At 39.7% G+C, this 26,876-nt stretch overlaps 1 protein-coding gene and 1 pseudogene across 5 annotated transcripts in view; both read right to left on the bottom strand.

The window, feature by feature from the left end:
• Anks1b (ankyrin repeat and sterile alpha motif domain containing 1B) overlaps positions 1-26,876 on the bottom strand; it is a 1,165,946-nt gene that overhangs the window by 535,542 nt on the left and 603,528 nt on the right. The gene's annotated exons all lie outside the window — the stretch shown is intronic.
• On the bottom strand, positions 3,625-3,719 carry LOC120093926 (U6 spliceosomal RNA; annotated as a pseudogene).

The following is a 26,876-nucleotide window of genomic DNA, read 5'->3' as shown; positions in this document are numbered from 1 at the left end:
AACTTTTCCGTTAAATGAAGTCCCGTTTATCAATTGCTGATCCTAGGGCCTGAGCCAGTGGTACTGTATTCAGGAAACCGTCTCCTGTACCAATTCATTCAAGACTCTTTCTCTCTCTTTTATTAAGTTTAGTGTATCTGGTTTTATATTGAGACCCTTGACCCACTTGGATTTGAGCTTTGTGAAGGCGATAAACAGGAATCTATTTGCATTCTTCTACATGCAGTTAGACCAGCACCACTTGTTAAAAATGTTTTCTTTCCTTTTTTTCCATTGTATGGTTTTGGCTTCTTTGTTGAAAATCAAGTATCCATAGGTGTGTGGGTTTATCTCTGGGTATTCAATTCTATTCCACTGTCAACCTGTCTGCCTCTTTATCAACACCACGCAGTTGTTTTATCACTATTGCTCTATAGTACAGCTTGAGGTCTGGGATGGTGATTCCTCCCGAGGTTCCTTTAGTTTTCAGGATTGTTCTCATTATCCTGGGGTTTTGTTTTTTTCCATATGAAGTTGAGAATTGTTCTTTCAAGGTCCGTTAAAGAATCATGTTGGGACTTTGATGGGGGTTGCATTGAATCTGTACATTGCCTTTGGTAAGATGGCCATTTTCACTATGTTAATCAGAGGTCTTTCCATTTTCTGATATCGTCTTCAATTTGTTTCTTCATTGTCTTAAAGTTCTTGTCATACAGATCTTTTAGGGGCTTGATTAGAGTCAGACCTAGATAGTTTACATTATCTGTAACTACCATAAAGGGTGTCATTTCCTTCTTTCTCTGCCTGTTTATCATTTGCGTAAGGGAGAGCTATTGATTTCTTTGAGTTAATTTTATACCCAGCCATTTTGCTGAAGTTGTTTATCAGCTGCAGGAGTTCTCTAGTAGAATTTGGGGGATCACTTATGTATATTGTCTTATCAGACCAGAACACTGATACCTTGACTTCTTCCTTTCTGATTTGTATCCCCTTGATCTTTTTTTGTTGTCTTAATGCTCTAGAACTTCAAGAACTATATTGAATAGGTAGAGAGAGAGAGTGGGCAGCCTTGTCTTGTTCCTGATTTTAATGGAATTGATTTAAATTTCTCTCCATTTAATTTGGCATTGGCTATTGACTTGCCATATATTGCTTTTATTATGTTTTGGTATGTGCCTTGAATCCCTGATCTCTCTAAGACTTATAGCATGAAGCAGTGTTGGATTTTGTCAAAGGCTTTTTCAACATCTAAAGAGATAATCATGTGATTTTTGTCTTTCAGTTTGTTTATATAGTGGATTACATTGATAGACTTTCACATATTGTACCATCCCTGCATCCTTGGGGTAAAGCCAACTTGATCATGGTGAATGATGTTTTTGATGTGTTCTTGTATTCGGTTTGTAAGAACTTTATTGTGTATTATTGTTTTGATGTTCATAACTTAAATTGGTCTGAAGTTCTCTTTATCTTGTTGAGTCTTTGTGTACTTTACATATCAGGGTAAGTGTGGCCTCATAGAATGAAGTAGGTAGTGTTCCTTCTGTGTCTATGTTGTCGAATATTTGAGGAATATTAGTATTAGCTCTTCTTTGAAAGTCTGGTAGATTTCTGTGCTAAGACCATTTGGCTCTGGGCTTTGCTGTTGTTGTTGAGACTTTTAATGATTGCTTCTGTTTGCTTAGGGGTTAGGGGACTCTTTAGTTTACCTGCTCTTGATTTAACTTTGGAATGTGGTATCTGTCTAGAAATTCATCTATTTCATTTAAATTTTCCAGTGGTGCGGAGTACAGGCTTTTGAAGTAAGAACTAATGATTCTTTGGATTTCCTCAGTTTCTGTTGCTATATCTCCATTTTCATTTCTGATTTTGTTAATTTGGATACTGTTTCTGTGCCTTTTTCTTAGTTCAGCCAAGGGTTTGTCTAGGTTGTTGATTTTCTCAAAAAACTATCTCTTGTTGATTGTTTGTATTATTGTCTTTGTTTCTGTGTGATTTCAGCCCTGAGCTGAAGTTAAATTCTAACAAACCAAGTAACCCAATTAAAAATGGGGCACAGAACTAAACAGGGAATTCTCAACAGAGGAATCTCAAATGGCAAAGAAATGCTTAAAGAAAAGCTCAACATCCTTAGCTATCAGGAAAATGCAAATCAAAACGACTCTGAAATTCTACCGAGTACCAGTTAGAATGGCTAAAATAACAGTAAAAAAAGACTCAAGGGACAGCACATGCTAGTGAGGATATGGAGGAAGGGGAACACTCCTTCATTGCTGGTACAACTACTCTGAAAGTCAATCTGGCCGTTTCTCAGAAAATTGGAAACAGTTCTACCTGAAGATCCAGATATACCACTCCTGAACAGATACCCAAAAGATGCCTTACCATACTTCAAGGACAAGTGCCTCTCTATGTTTACAACAGCCTTAGTCATAAGAGCCCCAAACTGGAAACAACCCAGATGTCCCTCAACCAAAGAATGGATTCATAAATTGTGGTTCATTTACATAATGGAATACTATATAACCATTAAAAATAAGGATACTATGAACTTGGTTGACAAATGCATGGAACTAGAAAATATCATCATGAGTGATGTAACTCAGACCCAAAAGGACAGGCATGGTATTTACTCACTGATAAGTGATAGTTAGTCATAAAGTACAGAATACCCATGATACACCCCACAGAACCAAAGAAGTTAAACAAGAAGAAAGGCCCAAGCAAGGCTGCTTGAGTCACACTTAGAAGAAGAGACACAGCAGTCATAGGAAACAGAAGGAAGGAGGGAACTGGGGTGGGAGAAAGGAGACTAAACGGAGAGCAGGAGAGGAAGGGAGAATCAGGATCAGGTGCTGGAGAGACAGAAGAGAGGCCCAGTGGGAGGCTCCCAGGAGTCAATGCAGGTGACTTTTGCTGAAATACCTAACAGCAAGGATATGGAACCTGTAAAGGCCACCTCCTGTAGCTTGGCAGGACCCCCAGTTGGAAGGATAGGGACACCAACCCACCCACTAAACTTTTGATCCCAAATCTGTCCCATCTAAAAGAAATGCAGGGATGGAGCAGAGACTGATGGAAAGGCTAACTAATAACTGGCCCAACTCAAGGCCCATCCTATGGGCAAGCACCAACCACTGATACTATTAATGATACTCTGCTATTCTTGCAGACAGGAGCCTAGCATAACTATCCTCTGAGTGGATATACCCAGCAATGGATGGAAACAGAAGCAGATACCTGCAGCCAAACATTAGACAGAGGTCAGGGACACCTACAGAAGAGTTTCAGGAATGATTGAAGGCCTAGAAGTTGATGGGAACTCGACAGGAAGACCAACAGTCAACAAACCTGGATCCCAGGGAGTTCTCAGAATCTGAACCACCAACTGAAGAACATATATGGGCTTGAACAAGGCCCCTGGCACATATGTAGCTGACAGGTAGTTCAGTCTTATGGCTGCTGTGTCTGGCCTCAGTGGGAGAAGACGCACCTAATCTAGCAAAGACTTGATGTGTCAGGGTTCAGGGTAACACCCTTTCAGAAGAGAAGGGGAGGAAGGTTGGTAGAAGGGATTCAGTGAGGGGGAGACCAGGAGGGGGAAGCAGCGGTTAGGGTGTAAGCAAATAAATAAATACATTTTAAAAATATAGGGAACGCTTCATGGATTTGTGTGTCAGCTTTACGCAGGGGCCATGCTATCGTGCTAAGATTAGTACATGAGCTGCTGAAATGAGCGCAAAATGTTACAGGTTGTCGCATAAGCACGCCGTGATCATTCACGTCACTGTTACTTTATTTATTATTTATTTATGATACTGGGTCTCACTGTGCCACCATACCCAGCAGATTTTACCAAGGCTTTTTTTTTTAATTTTTTAAAATCAAGATAGTAAATGTCTTGGCCCACTGAAAGCATGAAGCTATTTATTCTCCTCCCAGGAACCATACACTACACGAAAGGGCACATCGTTTGCCTCTCAATGAAACACTACCACCCTTACCATTTAATTTTCTTTAGCTACTAATGCTGAGAGGGCTCAATTAAAGCAAATTACTTTGTAGAGTTGAAAGACTGATTCCCTTTGAAAACAGTCTTCAGAAGTCAATAGTGGTTACAGGCTTAAGATTTTGGGGCAAAGACTATACATGGACTGACCCTGGGCTCCAACCTCATAGGTAGCAATGAATAGCCTAGTAAGAGCACCAGTGGAAGGGGAAGCCCTGGGTCCTGCCAAGACTGAACCCCCAGTGAATGTCATTGCTGGGGGGAGGGTGGTAATGGGGGGAGGATGGGGAGGGGAACACCCATATAGAGGAGGAGGGGGAGGGGTTAGGGGGATGTTGGCCCGGAAACCAGGAAGAGGAATAATAATCGAAATGTAAATAAGAAATGCTCAAGTTAATAAAGATTAAAAAAAGAGATTTTGGTGCAAGGAATGAATGGGGGTTCAGAAGGCGGTGTGTTAGTGATATGGTAGGTATATGAATGGCTGCATTCACTTAAAAGAAAACAGTATCCCGGAAGAATCTTCATATTTCCTTTTATTTAACAGTCATTCTAGATTCATCTATCAAGTAAACAAGAGCCCAGTGCTAAGCAGCTTGAAGAACTAGTCTTAGCGATACTCCTGGGCCTTTGCTTGTTTTACTCGGAATATGATTTGGAACACAAACAGACCTACTTTTTTTAATTCAAATTTGTTCACACACTTCTCAATAAAACACATTCTGTATAATCCGAAGGCACACTGAAAGTAGAGATTGCACCAGAAGATAACTCCAACCTTCTATTTAGAGATGGAGAGATGGCTCAGTGCCTAAGAACACTGGCTGTTCTTGCAGGGGACCTGAGTTCAGTTACCAGTGCCCACATCTAGCAGCTCACAACCACCTTAACTCCAGCCCCAGGGGATCCGATGTCCTCTGTGCCTCCCTCCATGGACACTAGCCATCCATGTGGTACACATACATCTATGCATGTACTCACACATACTAATAAAATAAAAGCAAATAGAACTTTAAAAGTGTCACATTTCATAAAAAATATAATACCTTGAGTTTCTGTCACTTATATTTTCTTGGTTAACTGGGCTCAAGTGCTGGCTTTTGTGTAATGTTCAAAAAAAGTTACCTCATTAAGTAATCTTAGTAAGCACACAGACTTACAATGATCTCATATGAATAAAAATTATATACTACTTGTAAGTGGATATGAACTGTGGGGCTTTATTTCTTTTTTATAAGTTGGAAGTGGTAATAAACTCTTAGGAAGCTGATTTTAAAGACTGTATTGAGATAGGGGAAGGTGTATATACTGCTGGGTATCATGAGTTCTGAAAATCTAATGTTGTAATATCAGTAATAGATGCCACGTAGGCTTCGTCATGGGTCTTCTTGTTGATTCTATCTTTCTTTTTCAAGGATGAAAACAATACATTCTTGATACTTTCTTAGTTACCTTCTCAGTTTAGGCTTTAGTGAGCCCCCAATCAATCTAGGAATCACTATCTACTGCCATCTATTTGACAAAACAAGGGTATTAAACCGTTGGACTCTCACAGTGAGACAGGCAAAGTACTAGCTGTCCACACACAGCCAGACAGTGACAAATTTTCACTGAAGTTACATAAGAATAAAAGCAGGAGGAGGGAGAGATTTTAATGGGAGGTTGTGGAAGGACTTCTGAAGATTGCTAGGGGATTTTTCCTTAAATTACTGTCCACACTTTCGGCATGAAAAATGTAAGGACTCCACAAGCAGTACTGATTCCCTGGCTCCTCTACCTTTTCCTTCCTGCTTATTCCTCCTAGGTTTTGCCTCTCAGAGAGTGAGCTATGAGGGGGCTGATCACACTATTTCTGTTGACAGCTTTACAAAGAGGCTTGGTTGAAATGAAGTCTAACAATAATGGCTAAAGAAAGGTATTCTTGGATTCTAATGATAGACTTCTCTTCCGAGGCACCTTGGGCTCACATCTGCAGATAACAGAGGATGACTTGGCTTTCTGAGTGATTTCAGTTTTTAATAGGCTCTGGGGATAGATTTGATGCTCATCATTTATAATAGATGATATAGTATACTTTCCTAGCCATTTCCATTTGTTCACTGCTGAACCTGCTAGGAAGACATCTTGAATCTTTGCTGATTAACTCACATTTGATATTCCATTAAACTGATAGGAAGATTAATCTATTCATGTTCTATGTAGTATTATTTCCTGCTGCTGATAGTTTAATTAAGATTAAATTAGTCTTCGACTATTTGCCATGTTTACAAAAGACTATTATTAAATCGTTGGAAAAAATGTGGACAATTGAGCAGTTTCAAACTCCTGTTTATCCTATGGTGGTGTTGAGTCTTACAGGATGAAGACATTTTTTTTCTGAAAAAAGTAGTTATAGGAATAAATAAAAAAAAACTCAGTATCTTTAAAAAGAAGAGAAAAAACACAGAAACTGAGAATTATTGGAAATAGAGAAACAAGGTATTATTTGTCATCAAAATTCATGGGAGTTAAGTAGAATTCTACACCCCCCTAGATACCATAGCCATGAAATCCTAAGTAGTCAAGAGAAGTTTCTAGAAATCAAAGCACCCAAATTTCAGATGAGACCATAAGAATCTCCCTGTGTAACTTCCTAGAGTATAATTTACTGGGCAGCTCCCATGCATTGTATGCACTGTACAGTATTTAAACTCCAGTAGGAGAGAATCCGCTCGTAGAGCGATAAGCTTCTTTCCTGGAGAGTCACGTGACTAATACAGTCAATGTCCTTTTGTTAAATTGAAACGTATCTCCACGTCCATTCCATTTCTGTAATAGAAACGGAATCACACTTTGGGGGACACCTTTCATACAGCATTTTGACACGACACATATATTTCAACTCATTGTGTGTGGTGGGCCTATAATTTAATCTTTTTTTCTTTTTGGAGGGCATGATGGGAAAAAGCCAGGAAGAGAAGGAGGCCTTAGCGCTGTGGTCAGAGTATCCTTGACTTCTTCTCTATTGCAGCTGTTAAGGGAGCTGCTGATAAAATGGCTCTTTAACTTACATCCTGCTACTGTTCTGTGTGCTGATCACTCAGCAGCCTCACGGGAGGGGTGGAGTGAGTGTGAAGATGACATTCACTTACTCATGGGTCTCTAGACATAGTTGAATTAGATTCTACTGCTACTCCATTTTTACCCCGGCAAGCTGAGAGTACTCAGCAAATAGTTTCTTGTATGTTTTGACAAGGTCTTGAAGAAGCATTTACCCCTGAATTGTCTATGAATTGAACAATTCATAGAAGTATTCGAAGCCCTTCATGAAATCCTATAGGTCAAAAGTTTTTTTTTTGTTTTTTGTTTTTTTTGTTTTGTTTTGTTTTTTGATGGTTTTGTGTGACCCAGTGTTTCTAGATTATCGAGGCCTTCACCTACTGGCTGCTATCAACCCAAAGCCATTTAAAAATGCTTACATAATTATTACCTATTCCGGTAGAAGGATACCACTCCTGGTGATCTGGTCACCGTACTCTCAGTACGGTATAATTTTATAGACATTTTACATCTGATTGCAAACGAGGTCAATCAAACCTCTTTGCTCATTTTCCCATTACTAACATTCAAGGCAAGCATCCTATGGGTCTGCTCTCATACAGCCGATTATTTTTTAACCTCAAGGCAGGATTTTATATTTTTCTACAGTAAATTCCGTCCTAATGATTTTTCTCTTCGGCCTCTGAAGAGCGTTCTGCAGCAGGACTTCTTCATCCATCAAACCAGCGGTCATTGCTTCCAGATTTGCAGCACACGCCAGTTCAGAGACCATGGTGTAATGAACCAGGCTCTGCTTTCTGACCTCTGTAACGCTTTCCTGCGGAGTGCTCTTCCCGACAGAGGAATCATTGGACTAAGAGTTCATCTAGCACAGTAACAAATCAAACCTGCTGTCTGTCTCTCAGACCTGCCTCCTGACAATTAGCTATCACACAGACAGTTAAATGGACAAATGATGGATTTGTTTACCCATATCTACACGTAGACATTTATTTCCACAGTCATTTTTAAAACCGCCATTAACTTTAAGGACTCATTAAATAGAACCACAGAAAATAGACCCAATGCAGTCACTGTGTGGCTTTAATTATTTATTTCATGCATATATCGCAGATATATTTAAATGATCCCGTCTGCCACTCTGCAATCTACTTCTCCTTGTGTCTGTATGTGTTACTATGTGTGGACGTATATGTGCATATACAGCCAGGGGTCTATGTCAAGAGTCTTCTTCAATCATTCGCATTAGTTTTTAGACAAAGCCTCTCACTAAACCTGGAAAGGGTCGTCTTGTTTCTGTCGCCTAAACACTAGAGATATGGATCATGTGGCTATCTGGATTTTTTTTTCAAGTGGGTGCTATAAATGGAACTCAAATCTGTGTGTTCATGGGGCAAACACTTCTGATTAAGTCCTCTCCTCAGACTTAATCTCCTTCCTCTATCCCTGAGATTGTTATAATTTTCCATGGAGTAGACTTGTGAAGAAGTGTGTAAGAAACTTTTTTTTAAAACATGAAAATACTTAAAATATTTTTATTGATTAGGGTCTGGTATACAAGCATTCACCATCTCAGTGAGAGGTCACTTAAAGGTTTGTTTTTTTATGTCACATTCATTTTGTCTACCTCTGCATCAGTTCCACATGGACCTAATCACTAGTACTTTCATGGTAAGATTTACATTCACCAAAGCTGAACATTCTGTACCAGCAAAATCAAAATCATTTTGGTTCCCTGATCCTCTTCATTAATTTTACTGCGTGCTTATAAAATTCCATGAAAACTCTTTTGAAATATTATAGTGGCTTTAGAGTTCCAACTAGAAGCTAAATGACATCTTTATGGCGTCCAGAGAGCCCATTTTGGTTATGGTATATGATTTCATTTACCCACATCTTTGTTCATAAATTTTTTTAACTTGATGCCTAAATAGCTTTATGGGAGTACTTCTTTTATCAAGAAAGGATCAGATAGATGTGTAGAATGGCCATGTAACATTTATACACACTGTATACAATATGTACATAACAATACATATGTACTGCATGTACAGTGTGTATTCTACACAGATATAAAGTGTCTCAGGAGAATGCTACTAGTGTTCCTATTATCACTACAGTAACTTTTCCGATTGCCCTGAGACTTTATTTTTCCATTTTTTATGGATATAAACTTACAGGTGATATGTAACTATGTGCTTTTTTTTTCAACCATGTTGCCTCATGGTTCTTCCTATTACCTTTTTGCATTGACCAGGATCCTATTACATTTTGAATATAAGCAATGCTGTAGATTTGCCATGTTCTGAATAGATGGGTATCCATTTAAAGAGCTCTCCACTGGTATCTTTGGTAATGTGATTTACTTTGTGGTCTTAAGAGCACTGAATTCTATCAACTGTGTTTTAAGTGCCTCATGAAATGAAGAACTTTCCCTGTTAACAGGTTAAGAGTTAGACTTTCTACATGTTGAAACATTCATGCATAGTGTGGTGGGTTTGAATATGCTTGGCCCAGAGAGTGGTACTGTTTGGAGGTGTGGCCTTGTTGGAGGAAGTGTGTCACTGTGGAGGTTAACTTTGAAAATCTACTCAGTGTGGAAGAGTCAGTCTTCTCCTAGGAGCCTTCAGATGAAGATGTAGAGCTCTCAGGTCCCTCTTGCACTATTCCTCCCTGTACGCTGCCATGCTCCCACCTTGATGGTAATGAACTGAGCCTCTGAACCTGTAAGCCAGCCTTAATTAAATGTTGTCTTTTTAAGAGTTGCCTTGGTCATGGTGTCTGGTCACAGCAGTAAATCCTCACTAAGATACATGCCTATTATTACAATTCTTTTTTTTTTATGGCCCTGTGAGTCCTGATATAATTAGTTGAAAGTCCTGTTTGTGACAAGTGGAAATAACAAGACATGAGTCTTTCCACTTAAGATCGAGTGTTTGAGCGAATTCATACAAATTTATATAAACGCACATATGTAGTCAGCTAAAAAAAACATACATAAATAATATGCATGTTTAGACATACATAACTAATTTACACAACACAAAGGAAAACTTTAAACAAAGGTGTGTATACTTTGCCTATTTCAGGCCAGTACTAGAAGTTCTTATTTCTGTTAACGTTGAGTTTTAAAATCTGGTTCTGTCATATATTATAATCAGTGTTAACAGTGTGAACAAAATGAAAAAAATGATTCTACAGACTTTGAAGTGAGTCTAAATAACATTATGAACAGCATCCTCTTTGGCCAACCACCATGATGCCCTCTTAAGAGCATTACTTAAAATCTTCAAAGCTCGTTTTCTCTTTAGTAATCACAAGCTTGGAGTGAGGTGGCAATGAGGGGGGAAAGAACCTGCTATAAATGGCATTTGAAAGTTTCTCATGTGAAGTCAGTGTTGCTAGGGAACATGGCTTCTCTGCATTTGAAAAGCTAAAAACCAAGCCTCTTGCCTCTTTTGGTCATAGAAATATATATCATGAACCTGATTTAAGAGAGCTGGAAATAAGTTGACTTCAAAAATATTTGGATAGCAATTTTCATTGTGTAACCAACTATTTTTTTCTTAAGAAATAATTATGTGTTCAATTCATGTTAAGAAATAGAGGGGGGTTGGGGATTTAGCTCAGGGGTAGAGCGCTTGCCTAACAAGCGGAAGGCCCTGCGTTCGATCCCCAGCTCTGGAAAAAAAAAAGAAATAGAGGGATATATGATCTATTCTTTGATTATTAGGATACCATATAACTGAGTTATGGAATAATGGCTATAATGATGTCAATGACTGTCAATTTTGTATTGCCCGTCTTAATTGAAAAATAGCATGTCCAGCTATGTGGCTGTTTAAAACATCACTGTGGGCACTTTCCACATGAGATTAATACTTGAATTGGGAGACTGAGTAAAGTGGGTTACTCTCCCTTGAATGGGTGTGACCCATCAGTAGATTGTCTGGATAGGACAAGATGGCTTCTCTCTATCAGTGACAGAGATGGGGTTTTACTACCTTTATATAAGGACATTGGCTCTTCTTGCTTTTGGATTCATACTGAAAGACTGAAATTTTATGGCTTCTAATGTCACATACCTTAGAAGAGGAGACTGTCTAGATCTCAGGGTTTCAGAGTTAGACAGAAACTAAACCATTTGCTATCCTATGACAGAGTACCTATATGAGGACACCCACCCATCTCAAAGTTTTAAAACCAGAAATGTTCCTGTCCAAAGGAAGAAAAGGGACAAAAAATAGAACAGAGACTGAAGGAAGGGCCAATCAAGGACTGTCCCACCTTGGGATCCATCATGTCTGCAGACACCAAACCTAACATTGTTGCCGTGTTCAAGAGGTACTTGCTGACAGGAACTAGTGTGGTGGTTCCTTGAGGAAGTTCAGCTAGCAACTGACCAATGCAGATGTGGATGCTTGGAGCCAACCATCAGACTGAGCTCAGGCAACCTGGTAGGGGAGCTGGAGGAAGGACTGGAGGAGCAGAGCAGGATTGCAACCCCACTGGAAGAACGACAGAGGCTGGCCTGACCACCTAGTTCTTCCAGAGTCTAGATCACCAACCAAGGAGTGTACCTGGAGGGATCCAGGGCTCCAGATACACATGTAGCAGAGGATAGCCTTGCCGGACAGCAATGGGAGGGGAGACCCTTGGTCCTGGGGAGGCTTGATGTCCCAGCATAGGGGGATGCTAGAGGAGTGAGGAGCAGGAGAGTGTGGGTGTGTGGAGAAGCACTCTCATAAAGGCAAAGGGAAAGGCACATGTGACACGTGTGTGTGTGTGTGTGTGTGTGTGTGTGTGTGTGTGTGTGTGTGGGATAACCAGGAAGTGAGATATCATTTGAGATGTAAATGAATGGAATGGTTAATGAAAAAAAGAAATGAAAAAAAATAAAGTATAGCTTTGCCACTTTTCCTATGCTATGAGGCTTCATGAGCTAATTCATACACTGGGGCTTCAATTTCCTCATGTTTGAAACAGGAAAAGCCTGCCTAATCCAGTTTTAGGCAAACTAAATGAGTTACTGTGTAGAAAATAGTCAATAGAATGTCTGGCCATCAAAAAGTTTATTACGTTTTTACTTAATTAATATTGGAGTGGTTTTGGATTCTGTCCTTTTATTAGAGACTCCATTTTCAGAAAGCATTATTAAAAATGCTACAGATTCTAGGGATGGATAGACTACTAAGAAACTCACAACCCCTTGCTAAATGCACCTACAGCACTGCCAGGAACCCTAGCAAGTTGACAAATATGTATACAGAAAGAAAGTAACAACACAAATGTGGTGTCTAAGAGTGAGTGGGCGCACTGATACAATTAAACAGGAAGGAATATCATTTAAATGATACAATTAAACAGAAAGGAGTATCATTTAAAGGAGCCGCTGAATAGACATCCAAGTGGTTATTTTTGTACAAAAAGAACAACATATGTATGAAGAAACACAACAGTTTCCTCTACTTCATAAACAACGCTGACTGCTGAGCAGGATTGATGTTATAGGTATCAATATGAAAGTAAACACCACAAAAACCTCAGAAACCGGAAGTGAAGAACAATTTTGTATGCAAATTGAAACCACCAGGGGAACCTAGGTAGGTGGAAGATAATTACTCAGCCTGGAAAGTACCTAGGATGTTGGATTAATAATATGCCCACGTTTTTTAAAAGGCGCCAGGCAGTTTTAAGCAGTCAAAAGTATTCAGAAACTTCTCATTAGATTTTTATGACCATAAAAGATTTTGAAAGAACACATAATATATTAGTCAAAATCGTACAGAGAAAGGAGCAGAACGAGGGGGGGGGGAGAAGATAGCATCCTCTATTGTTATCCATATTTCATCCTTTTATAGTGTGGAAGACGCTTGCATTGAAATAGAATGACAGAAATGAATGATTTCCTCCTGATGGGTACAAAATTTCAGGGCATTATTTTCGCCCTCAAAGTACACTATTCAACTTCCCATTACACGAAAAGAATAAAAAGGCTATGATAATGAGTTTCATTAGAGAAACGTACTTGAAGCATTTGCTGCAACGTAGAAATAGATTTTCGACAGTGGCATTGAAATAAATCTTAGTAATTGTTTTTCTTACAGTGTTCTAGGCTGAGGCTATCTGGGTTAAATGAGTCACTTCTTGAGCCATGAACTCTGTTCTTCTGTAAAGGATGCTCTTTTCCTTATAAAGGGACATTTATTAGGGCCAGCAGCCAGGAGCCTGGATCTTAAAAGAGATGATGTCAGGCTAGTTGGCTCGAGGCATTGGCACCACTGGGAATTTTGAACATTGGACAATATGCTCGCTTTCAGCTTACAATGGAAACGTTCCTTATTGCTACTCTGCTATATGGTACGGTGAGTTTGGGAGAAGAGGTCCTGCTGGTGCCCACACAGAGAGAGGAGAGAGCAATATTTGCTTGTCCTAAACTGTGTCTTTTTAGATCATTCAATTCCAAGCTACAGCAAGAACAGTATATCTGTCTGATTTTTATTTTTTTGGTGGGCTATGTGGTATACAATTCCCTAATGACTACAGAGACCCAGTTAATCTTTCAACCTTTTCTCCCAGGCAACTTTCTACCTTTCATCGGCATTGAGCGAACTAATTCATCTAAGGCAGAAGACCATAGACCAACTTCATGAAAGAAGACCAAACAAGACTGTCTAGACTGACTCAGGCATCCATGTAGTATAGAACAGACCTATGGCGTTTGCTCTATGTCTGAACCTGCTCGAAAGGAATAACCCTGAAGTCCCTGCAAAGTGTCTATACCAGTCTATTCCTACTTTCCCTCTTCCGTGCTGGGAATTCTCTTGGTGGGATGAAGGCACCCAACTTCCAGCACTTACCTCCCCTTCCTATCAGCTTGAATTGTTCTTTCTATTTTACATTACCCAGCAAAAAAGATGATATGTTTTTCAAGACTCAACTCAAGTGTCTGCTCACCTACCTGGCCCCCGTTAACCTCTGGACAGAGACGTGCATTTCCTACGTCATGCTCCGTTTGAGTCTTTGCTATTTCTATTATAGCAGATATACTGTACCACGATTCTTATTCACACCAGACAGAGCCCCTGGCATGGAGAACACACAACACAGCCTCCGTTTGCACCTTAACTTTGTATGCCATTTGTCTGTACCTGTTTCCTGTCATTTCATTAGCTAGAGCTCAATTGATAGTCACGTGTTGAATTCTCTTCTTTCACCGGCAGAGAAGCCTGACACTGTTTCTTCTCAACCATAACAGGAAGTCAAGCCCAGGTCTGATGTGAATGCTTGAAGCACGTCGAAAAAGAACTATTTATTATTTTCACAGCATTTAGATGTGTTTGTTTTTAAACCTTTATTGACTGCAACCTGTCTTGTTTGTCACACTTAGACTAACTAGATTTTTTTTCCCTCCTGCCAGAGTCAAGTATGAGGTTGGTTATTGAAATTGTGGAAATCAATTCTCTTTAAAGCTGGAGTGTCCTAGAATGAGGAAAAGGGATGCTGAAGAGCTGGAGGATTGAAGATATTGACTATGGCTTCACAGAGGAAGCTGAAGCCAGGAATTACAGCTGAGAGGAACAAATATAACACAAGACACGAGGTACTGTGGCACGCAGACACCCATATTGCTTTGCTTTTAACTCTGTGCATAACTTTTTCTCCCCTCTTTGAGCATCTTTCACTTTGGTAAGTAAGAAGGTTGAACATAAGTGTTTTGTGCACCACCAATGTCATTTTTGTAATTTTCACTTAGAATTCTGCTAGTATTAGTTTAATTAAAATTTTCACCTTTGTTGTCGCCACAAATGGGTGCGAGCGACCTTAGCTGCATAATCACAGCTTTGAGGAGCTAGTCAAGTGGCTTTTAAGTGCACACGAAAGGCACAGAATTTAAAGCTGTTAAAAGTGTCTCCGTTCACATCTAGAATAATAGTAACTCATTTAGCTGAAGCTTCGGGTAGCCAACAGCTAGTCGAGCTCACTCTTCCTTTGTATTGGTTCATAGAAGCTGCAGTTTGCCCATTTTATTCCTCATTTTTACAGACGGGGATTCGTGGCAGGAGGAGGTCAAAGAACTCTTGCAGATTTGTGTTGCTTCTAAGTGGCAGAGCTTGGATCCAAACTCAACCAGGCTGTAGCTGCACTTGGGAAACAAGGTACTGAAAGATATGCCTATCCCTTCTGGACCATTGTCCTCTGTGCTTTTCTCTGGGCACTGTTCCAAGTCCATGAGAGTGCACTCATGTGTCTACTTAGCTTAAAATATGTTGTTATGTGGTAGAGTCTGCTTAGATCATAATTTCTTTTAGTCTTTTTACTATCGTTTCACTACAATTATGTAAAATTGCTCATATCCCCACGAATTCAGAAGTCGAATTTCACTGCATGCTCAGAAGCTGTTTTGTCTAGTAGTCCTGTAGGCAATATCCATTCTTCACTGCTAAAAGAAATACGAAGTTGCCACATTCAATGGAATCAAGTGTGTCCTTAGAATTTTACAAGTCACGAACAAACGACGCTAAGGTAGCCTTTCATGACTTCCCGATGCTGACCACCCTCTTACCAAAACCAATCCACAGATCAATCCAATTCCCATCAAAATTCTAACACAGTTCTTTACAGACTTTGAAAGAACGATTCTGAACTTTATTTGGAAAAACAAAACATCCAGGGTTGCTAAAGAAATCCTCTATAATAAAAGAAGTTCTGAAGGAATCATCATCCCTGACCTCAAGCTGTACTACAGAGTAATAATAATAATAATAATAATAATAATAATAATAATAATAATAGAATAATAAAATCTGCATGGTGTTGGTATAGAAAGATATAGGTAGATCAATGGGATTGAAGACTCAGAAAAAAACCCCACATACTTTTTTTTTTTTGACAAAAAAATCCAAAACCATACAATGGAAAAAAGAAAGCATCTTCAACAAATGGTGCTGGTCTAACTGGATGTCTGCATGTAGAAAATTCAAATAGATCCATATTTATTATCTTGCACCAAAACTCAACTCCAAGTGGATCAAAGACCCCTACATAACCTGGATCTATTAAATCTAATAGAAGAGGAAATGGGAAATAGCCTTAAACTCACTGGTATAGGAGATGATTTCCTGAACAGAACACAAATAGCCCAGGCACTAAGATAAACAATTAATACACAGGACCTCATAAAACTCGAAAGTTTCTGTAAAACAAAAGACACCTTCAATAGGACAAACAGCAGCCTACAGAATGCGAAAAGATCTTTACCAACCCTGTATCTGACAAAAGGTTAATATCCAAAATATACAAAGAACTAAAGAAATTAGGCTCCAGTAAACAAAGTAACCTAATAAAAAACGGGGTACAGACATAAGCAGAAAGTTCTCAGCAGAGGAATTGCTAATGGCCAAGGAAAACGTAAGGAAATGTTCAACATCCTTTCATAAGGGAACTACAGATTAGAATGACTTTGAGGGTCTACCTTATACTCATCAGAATGGCTAAGATCCAAAGCTCAAGGTACAGCACAGGCTGGCGAGGATGTGGAGCGAGGGGAACACTCCTCCATTGCTGAGGCGAGTGCAAACTTGGAAGCTAATCTGGCAGTTTCTCAGAGAACTGCTATACCACTCCTGGGCACATACTCAAAAGATGTGACACCACACCACAAGGACAAGCGCTCCACTATGTTCATGGCAGCTTTAGTCACAACAGCCAGAAACCGGAAGCAACCCAGATGCCCCTCAACTAAAGAACTGATTTTAAAAATACGGTTCATTTATACGATGGAATCCTCCGCTGTTAAAAATCAAGGACATCATGAAATTTGCAGGCAAATGGATGAAACTAGAAAATATCATCCCGAGTGAGGTAACCCAGACCAAAAGGATGTGCGTGGTGTGTACTCACTGAGAAGTAGATAGCAGCCACAAAGTACAGGATACCCACATTACAAGCCCCAAATGCAAAGAAGCTAAACAGCCAAGAGCACTCCCGTGAGGATGCTTGAATCTCCTCAGAAGGGGAAACAAATAGGCATCTGCAGCAGATGAAGGGAGGGAACTGGCTAGGAGAGGTCATGGGGAGGGGAACAGGGAGCTGTGACCAGGATCAGGTGTAGGGGATAGGAAAGAAGAGTGGGAGAGTGAATGGAAATCGGCAGCTGGCAGAGGCCATGGTGGCCAGAGACCTGGGATGGGGGAGGTTCCTAGGAGTCTATGGGGGTGACTCCCGCTGAGACTCCTAGCGGTGGTGGGGGAATACGGAACCGGAGGTGGCCATGTAGCCATGTAGCTAGGAAGGACCCCTACTGGAGGGAAAAGGGCACAACTCAGCCACAAAACCTTTCACCCAAAATTTGGTCTGCCGATAAGAAGTGCGAACAGGACCCCCGTTGAAGGAGTCAGAGAAAGGACTGGAAGAGCTTGAAGGGGCTCGAGACCCCTTATGAACAACAATGCCAACCAACCAGAGCTTCCAGGGACTAAGCCATTACCCAAAGACTATACATGGACTGACCCTGGACTCTGACCTCATAGGTAGCAATGAATATCCTAGTAAGAGCACCAGTGGAAGGGGAAGCCCTGGGTCCTGCTAAGACTGAACCCCCAGTGAACGTGATTGTTGGGGGGAGGGCGGTATTGGGGGGAGGGTGGGGAGGGGGACACCCATAAAGAAGGGGAGGGGGGAGGGGGATGTTTGCCCGGAAACCGGGAAAGGGAATAACACTCGAAATGTAAATAAGAAATACTCAAGTTAATAAAAAAAATTAATAAAAAAAAAGTGTGAGGACGAAGATGGAGCAGAGACTGAGGGAATGTCCAACCAACGACCAACTTGAGACCCTTTCAGTGGGTAAAAACCAATCCCTAACACTATTAATGACACTCTTATGCTTGCAGGCAGGGGCCCAGCGTAACTGTCCTCTGAGAGGCTCCACCTAACAGCTGACTGACGGAAACAGATGTAGAAGCCTACAGCCAAACATTGGGAGTCTTGTGGAAGAGTTAGGGGAAGGTTTGAGGGACCGGGAGGGAGTAGGAACTCCACATGAAGACCAATAGAGTTAACTAATCTGAACACCTGAAGGCTCTCAGAGACTGAACTACCAACCAAAGTGCATACATGGGCTGGTTCTAGCAGTTCCCCTCCCCCACACACATGTAGAAGATGTACAGCTTGGTCTTTACGTTGGTACCCCAACAACTGGAGTAGGGGCTGTCCCTCAATATGTTGTCTGTCTGTGGATTCCATGCCCTTAACTGGGCTACCTTGTTTGTCCTCAATGGGAGAGGATAACCTTAGTCCTGCAGTGACTTGATGTGCCAGGGTATGGTAATGCCCATGGGAGGCCTCCCGTTCTCAGAGGAGAAGGAGGGGGAGAGGAGGGGAGGGACTGTGTGAGAGGAGCATGGGGGCTACAATATGGATGTAGAATAAATAAATAAGTTAATTGATTAATGAAAAATCAACTAAACCAAAAGAACCAACCAAATAACAAAAAGAGTTTCTAATAAGAGAAACAGATCACTTCCACTATTCATTGGCAAATATATCTAATTTTCTTTTAAAAAAATCAATTATATTATATATGAAGAAATGTGCTTTTAAGATATACATACCTATAAGATATCAGATAACATGAAATTTTGGTGGAAGCCATGTATTTTTATAGTAGAAGGTGATTTAGAAAACTGAAAATAAATACTAACCAACTACAATCCCAGGGATCTATCACTGTTAATAATATTTTGCTATCATTTTTCATCTATGTGAATGTGTATGTACCTGCTGGTATTTTACATATATATGTTCCAAATTAACTTTGCCTTGATCATAGGCTCATATTTTCTGTGTGTGGTATGAATCCCTCTGGTATCACATCTAAATGAATGAAATTTCAACTGTGAATGGAATTTCAGCTGCCTCAGTTTGCAGACTAGAGAGATTTTGTCAGGCTGTTAGAAGGGATTCAGATCGAGAAGAAGACTGACTGAGGAGACTTGAGGTGGAACTGAGAGTCTTGGAAAAGCAAGGTACATAGAGGAAAAACTAGAGTTTCAGAAAACTGAAGACAGGACAGAAATAAGAATTTATACTGATGAAAATTTGTAATTCAGACCAAATCTATCCACCCTTCATAAAATAATAAAATAAAAACATTAATATATAATGTATAAGTTGATTTGCAAAACATTGAACATGAGGAGAGGAGAGCCAGAAATCTCTGAGAAATGGTAAAGCAGCCGTGCTCTATGGCTGCCCCAGTTTATTGACTAGAGAGGTTTTGTAAGGCTGTAGAGGAGGAAGGAATTCAGATAGAGTAGAAGATTGACTTGAGATAGATCTGAGAATCTGAAACAGTCAATGTATGTAACGTATGGACAAGTAAGTAAATGTGGCAGATACAGCTAAAGTCTTCAAATATATGTAGAAGCCAGTTTAGCATCCTGTCACTTGTATCTGAAGAACCATAGTGACTTACTCCTCGGCCTTATGACCTCCTCATCCAGGTAGGGTTTGATAGGGTTTAGAGTGGTAGCCATGAACTTTCTCCTATGGAGTAGACCTTGACCCCAATCAGAGAATGGTTGGTTATTCCACAACACTCATGTCACTGTCACACAAGTGGTCACGTCTTGCCTGGCAGGTTAGTATTGCAGGTTTTAGCATCCAGAGCTGAGTAAGATCTTGGTGTGTTGTTTCTTCCAGCTGCCTGCATAACACTATAAAAGCTAGTCAGCAGGGAAGAAGTTTCCAGTTCGGTTCCATCTCATTTCCTCTATATGTTCTGATGAGAGTCTGTAGTGTGTCCAGCAATAGGGTCCTAGCAGCTAGATCTCTTGGGCACTTAAAGGAATGGCAGGAGCGTATGTTTTTGGAAGCTTCTCTTTGCAATGAACTTTGGCAAATGCAGACTCATGACTGCAGAAGTCATGAGAATGATGGCTGGATTCTCACCCTTAAACAGGACATTTATAGCATCCCTTTAAGGTTCATGGGATACTAAAGAAGACTGGGAAGAAAGAGCATAAGAGTCAGAAAACACAGGGAAGGGTCTGGGAAATGCTATCTTCTGGGCATGGCATAACCATTGTAACTATCAACTCAAAGCAGCTACATCTGTATGCACTGGACCTGCAAAAGACTGGGTCCATCATCAGCCAATCATGGATTAGAGAAACTTTCAGAACCATAGCACACCTTGGTAAAACCACAGGCTAGAGCTGTATTCTGGGAGAAGGCAGTCATGGTCTTCATTTGTTTTCCTCCAGGGGAACCTGACAGATTTAAAGGATAATTTGAAACTTATTGGTCACACATACATCCCTGAATAAACTCAGTGGTTAGACTCAAGAGAAACCAATAAAATAGGACCAGGAAGAAAAGGACATGTGTAGAAAAGGAGCTAACGGAAGTGGCAGTTTCCAGAATACCTTATATACATGAATTAAATTCTCAAGGAATTCAATAAAAGTTCATTATAATACACCCCTCCCCCCGAAACTCTCAGAAGGTTCTCTGAGGATTCATTTGAACAATGATCATTAGTATACTCTGTTCTAGGGAATAAACCATCTGAAAAAAGGAGTAGGGATTAACAGGATGCCCAGTGCTCGCATGGGCTTAAGAATAATGCTGTTCTGACCAGCTCGGTTGGAATTAGGGAGAGCACACAGAAGGACCTCGCCTCATTAGTTGGAAATAACTCTGCTCTGATGTTACCATTGCTGTCTTCTGGCCTAATACAATTTTAAAAACCATGATTTTCCCAAGTAACCCAATTGCACTCAAGGAAAAAACTCTCAAGATGATTTTGTATGTTACATTGCGTCAAATAAGGTAAAAATGTGCAATGTCTGACATCTGATCAAAAATTATGAGGCATGAAAACAAGCTGGGAGCATGAGACAGGAATGGGATAAGATGAGCTACGCTGCTCAGAACTTACAGATAGTAGAAGTCGTGTATAGGTTAGAAAACAAGTTAAGTGTGTGTTAGACCTCTGTCCTCCATGGTAACCAGGGAGACAAAAACAAGAGACTCAAGGTGACAGAGGTCAGGACACAGTGTGAAATGAAAAGGACACAGAGAAGTGTAAAGGACAGATTCTGTCATGGGAAAGGGTCACTAGTAAATGGAACACCAGTCCTACCTTATTAATTTACCTATAATAAAACCCAGGGGAACAAAAGAAAGATAAGCAGGGCTTCAGTGACACGTGGGACAGCTTGAAACAGCTGAATATGTGAACTGAGGGAGTCCCTAGAAAAGTCAAAAGGAAAGCATGTGTGTGTGTGTGTGTGTGTGTGTGTGTGTGTGTGTGTGTGTGTGTGTTGGTTAGTTGAAGTATTTCCAAATTTGAGGACAATTATTATATTTTGCTCTAGTAGTACACTGCATTCAAGTTTACTCCAGCTCTAAAATTCCACAACCTGTGATTGTTTTCTTTTTTTTAAGTTATAATGATATCATAATACTTATTTGACAGAGGACATACATTTTGTATTCCATTGTGATTCTTTTTTCCCCTTACTTCTTATTTTTTTTAAGTTTTTGTATTGGAGAGTGTATGTATTTACATTTCAAATATTATCCCCTTTCCTGGTTCCCCACCTCCCATCATCCCTCCCCCTGCTTTTGTAAGGATGCTTTCCCTCCCATCCAACCAATCCCACCTTGACAGCCTGGCATTCCTCTACACTGGGAAAAAGAGCCTTCACAGGATCAAGGGATTCTCTTCCTACTGGTGACAGACAATGCCACCCTCTGTTACAAATGCTTCTGGAATCATGGGTCTCCCCCGCCCCCATGTGTACTCTTCAGTTGGTGGTTTAATCACTGGGAACTCTAGGTGGGTCTGGTTGGTTGATATGGTTGTTCTTCTTGTGGTGTTGCTAATCCCTTCAGTTCCTTCAGTCCTTTCTCTAACTCTTCCATTGGGGTCCCCATAGTTAGTCTGATGGTTAGCTGCAAGCATTCTCATCTGTATCTTAGGAGACATCCATATCAGGCTCCTGTCAGCAAGCCCTTCTTGGCATCAGCAATAGTGACAGGTTTGGTGGCTGCATATGGGATGGATCCCCAGGCAGGGCAGTCTCTGATTGGCCTTTCCCTCAGTCTCTGCTCTACTCATTGTCCCTGTATTTCTTCCCGTGAGTATTTTGTTCCCCCTTCTAAGAAAGACTGAAGCATCAACAATTTGGTTTTCCTTCTTCTTGGGCTTCATATGGTATGTGAATTGTATCTTGGGTATTCCAAGGTTTGGGCTAATAGCCAACTTATCAGTGAATGCATACCATGTGTGTTCTCTTGTGATTGGGTTACCTCATTCAGGTTTCTAGTTCCATCCATTTGCCTAAGAATTTCATGAAATCATTGTTTTTTTTGTTTTTTTGTTTTTTTGGGTTTTTTTTTTTGGTTCTTTTTTTTTCGGAGCTGGGGACCGAACCCAGGGCCTTGCACTTCCTAGGTAAGCGCTCTACCACTGAGCTAAATCCCCAGCCCCTGAAATCATTGTTTTTAATAGCTGAGTAGTACTCCATTGTGTAAGTATACTATATTTTCTGTATCCATTCCTCTGTTGAACGACATCTGGGCTCTTTCCAGTTTCTGGCTACTATGAATAAAGTCACGGTGAACATAGTGGAGCATGTGTCCTTGTTATATGATGGAGAATCTTTTGGTATATGCCCAGGAGTGATATAGCTGGGTCCTCAGGCACTACTATGTTTAATTTTCTAAAGAAATGCCAGACTCATTTCCACAATGGTTGTGCTGTACTGTAGAGTGGGTTGTAATCCTATCAACAATGGAGGAATGTTCCTCTTTCTCCACATCCTCACCAGCATCTGCTGTCACCTGACTTATTGATCTTAGCCATTCTGACTGGTGTGAGGTTGAATTTCAGAGTTGTTTTGATTTGCATTTCCCTGATGACTAAGGATGTTGAACATTTCTTTAGGTGCTTCTTGGCCATTCAATATTCCTCAGTTGAGGATTCTTTGTTTAGCTTTGTTATTTGAATCTCTGGAGTCTACCTTCTTGAATTCTTTGTATATATTAAATATTAACCCCCTATCAGATGTAGAATTGGTAAAGATCTTTTCCCAATCTGTTGGTTGCCATTTTGTCCTATTGCCAGTGTCCTTTGCCTTACAGAAACTTTGCAGTTTTATGAGGTCCCATTTGTTGATTCTTGATCTTAGAGCATAAGCCACTGGTGTTCTCTTCAAGAAATTTACCCCTGTGCCCATGTGTTCGAGGCTCTTTCCACTTTCTCTTCTATTAGTTTCAGTGTATTTGGTTTTATTTGGAGGTCCTTGGTCATTTTGCACTTGAGCTTTGAACAAGGAGAAAAGAATGGATCGATTTGCATTCTTCTATATGCTGACCTCCAGTTGAAGCAGCATCATTTGTTAAAAATGCATCTTTTAGCCATTGGATGGTTTTAGCTCCTTTGTCAAAGATCAAGTGACCATAGGTGTGTGGATTCATTTCTCCATCTTCAATTCTATTCCATTGACAGGTAGGTAGCCACCTGTCTCTGTACCAATATCATGAAGTTTTTATCATGATTGTTCTATAATACAGTTTGAGGTCAGGGATGGTGATTCCTCCCAGAAGTTTTTATTGTTGAGAATAGTTTTCACTACTCTGCCTTTTCTGTTATTCCAAATGAATTTGCAAATTGTTCTTTCTAACTCTATGAAGAATTGGGTTGGAATTTTGATGGTGATTGCATTCAATCGGTAGATTGCTTTTGACAATATGGCCATTTTTACTATATTAATCCTGCCAATCCATGAGCATGGGGAATCTTTCTATTTTATGAGATCTTCTAGTTCTTTCTTCTGAGACTTAAAGTTCTTGTCATACAGATCTTTCACTTGCTTTGTTAGAGTCACACCAAGATATTTTGTATTATTTGTGACTATTTTGAAGGGTGTCATTTCCTTAATTTCTTTCTCAGTTTGTTTATCCTTTGAATAGAGAAAGGAGACAGATTTGTTTGAGTTAATTTTATATCCAGCCACTTTGCTAAAGTTGTTTATCAACTTTAGGAGTTCTCTGGTAGAACTTTTGGGGTCACTTAAGTATACTATCATATCATCTGCAAATAGTGATATTTTGACTTCTTCCTTTCCAATCTGTATCCCTTTGATCTCCTTTTGTTGTCTGATTGCTCTGGCTAGAACTTCAAGAACTATATTGAATAAGTAGGGAGAGAGTGGGCAGCCTTGTCTAGTCCCTGACTTTCATGGGATTGCTTCAAGTTTCTCTCGATTTAGTTTGATGTTGGCTACTGGTTTGCTGTATATTGCTTTTTACCATGTTTAGCTGTGGGCCATGAATTCCTGATCTTTCCAAGACTGTTATCATGAAGGGGTGTTGAGATTTGTCAAATGCTTTCTTAGCATCTAATGAGATGATCATTTGGCTTTTTTATTTTGAATTTGTTTATAGAGTAGATTACATTGATTTGATTTTCGTGTATTGAACCAGCCCTGCATCCCTGGAATGAAGCCTATTTGACCATCGTAAATGATCATTTTGATGAGTTCTTGGATTTGGTTTGTGAGAATTTTATCGAGTACTTTTTCATCCATATTCATGAGGGAAATTGGTTGGAAGTTTTCTTTCTTTGTAAGGACTTTGTGTGGTTTAGGTTTATACCTGTAATTGTGGCTTCAAAGGATGAATTGTGTAGGGTTCCTTCTGTTTTCATTGTGGAATAGTTTGAAAAATATTGGTATTATATCTCCTTTGAAGGTCTGATAGAATTCTGCACTAAACCCATGTGGTCCTCGACTGTTTTTGGTTGGGAGACTTTTAATGACTGCTTCTATTTGTTTAGGGGTTATGGAACTGTTAAGATGGTTTATCTGATCCTGATTTAACTTTGGTACCTGGTATCTGCCTAGAAAATTGTCCATTTTATCCAGATTTTCCAATTTTGTAGTAGGATCTGATATTTTTTTTTATTTTCCTCAGTTTCTGTTGTTATGTCTCCCATTTCATTTCTGATTTTGTTAATTTGGATACACTCTCTGTGCCCTCTGGTTAGTCTGGCTAGGGGTTTATCTGTCTTGTTGATTTTCTCAAAGAACCAGCTCCTGGTTTTGTTGGTTCTTTGTATAGTTCTTTTTGTTTCTTCTTGATTAATATCAGCCCTGAGTTTGATTATTTCCTGCCTTCTACTCCTCTTGGGTGTATTTGCTTCTTTTTGTTCTAGAGCTTTCAGGTGTGCTGTCAAGCTGCTATTGCATGCTCTCTCCTGTTTCTTTCTGCAGGCACTCAGAGCTATGCGTTTTCCTCTTAGCACTGCTTTCATTGTATCCCATAAGTTTTAGTATGTTATTCTTTTATTTTCATTAATTTCTAAAGTCTTTAATTTCTTTATTTCTTCCTTCACCAAGTTATCATTGAGTAGAGCATTGTTCAGCTTCCATGTGTATGTGGGCTTTCTCTTGGTTTTGTTGTTATTGAAGACCAGCCTTAGTCCATGGAGAACTGATAGGATGCATGGGATTATTTTAATCTTCTTGTATCTGTTGAGGCCTGTTTTGTGACCGATTATATGGTCATATTTGGAGAAGGCACCATGAGATGCTGAAAAGAAGGTACATTCTTTTGTTTTAAGAATTGTTTTATAGATATCTGTTAGATCCATTTGGTTCATAACTCATGTTAGTTTCGCTGTGTCTCTTATTTATTTTCTGTTTCCATGATCTGTCCATTGATGAGAGTGGGGTGTTGAAGTCTCCCACTAATATTGTGTGTAGTGCAAGGTATGCTTTGAGCTTCAGTAAATTTTCTTTTATGAATGTGGGTGCCCTTGCATTTGGAGCATAGATATTCAGGATTGAGAGTTCATCTTGATAGAGTTTTCCTTGGATGAATATGAACTGTCCTTCCTTATCTTTTTTGATAACTTTTTGTTGAAAGTTGACTTTATTTGGTATTAGAATGGCTATTTCAGCTTGTGTCTTGGGACCATTTTGCTTGGAAAATTTTTTTCTAGACTTTTACTCTGAGGTAGTTTCTGTCTTTGTCAGGTGCATTTCCTGTATGAAGCAAAATGCTGGGTCCCGTTTACATATACAGTTTGTTTTTCTATGTCTTTTTAATTGGAGAATTGAGTCCATTGATGTTAAGAGATATTAAGGAATAATGATTGTTGCTTCCTGTTATTTTTGTTGTTAGAGGTGGAATTATGTTTGTGTGGCAATCTTCTTTTGGGAGAGTTGAAAGAAGATTACTATCTTTTTCTATGGTATAGTTTCCCTCCTTGTGTTGGAGTTTTCCATCTATTATCCTTTGTAGGGCTGAATTTGTGGAAATATATTGTATAAATTTGGTTTTGTCATGGACCATCTTTGTTTCTCCATTTCTGTCAATTGAGAGTTTTGCTGGGTATTGTAGCCTGGGCTGGCATTTGTGTTCCCTTCGGGTCTGTATGACATCTGCCCAGGATCTTTTGGCTTTCACAGTCTCTGTTGAGAAGTCTGGTATAATTCTGATAGTTCTTCCTTTATATGTTACTCGACCTTTTCCCTTACTGCATTTAATATTCTTTCTTTGTTTAGTGTATTTGGTGGTTTGACTATTATGTGGTGGGAGGAATTTCTTTTCTGGTCCAATCTATTTGGAGTTCTGTAGGCTTCTTGTATGCTCATAGGCATCTTCTTCTTTAGGTTAGGGAAGTTTTCTTCTATAATTTTGTTAAAGATATTTACTGGCCCTTTAAGTTGGGAATCTTTGCTCTCTTCTACACCTATTATCCTTAGAGATTTGGTCTTCTCATTGTGTCCTGGATTTCCTGGATGCTTTTGTTAGGAACTTTTTGCATTTT

Source organism: Rattus norvegicus, chromosome 7 (genome assembly GCF_021556685.1).
Source record: "Rattus norvegicus strain SHRSP/BbbUtx chromosome 7, alternate assembly SHRSP_T2T, whole genome shotgun sequence".
In the NCBI taxonomy this organism is placed as follows: Eukaryota; Metazoa; Chordata; class Mammalia; order Rodentia; family Muridae; genus Rattus; species Rattus norvegicus.
This window is presented reverse-complemented; position numbering and strand designations above follow the sequence as displayed.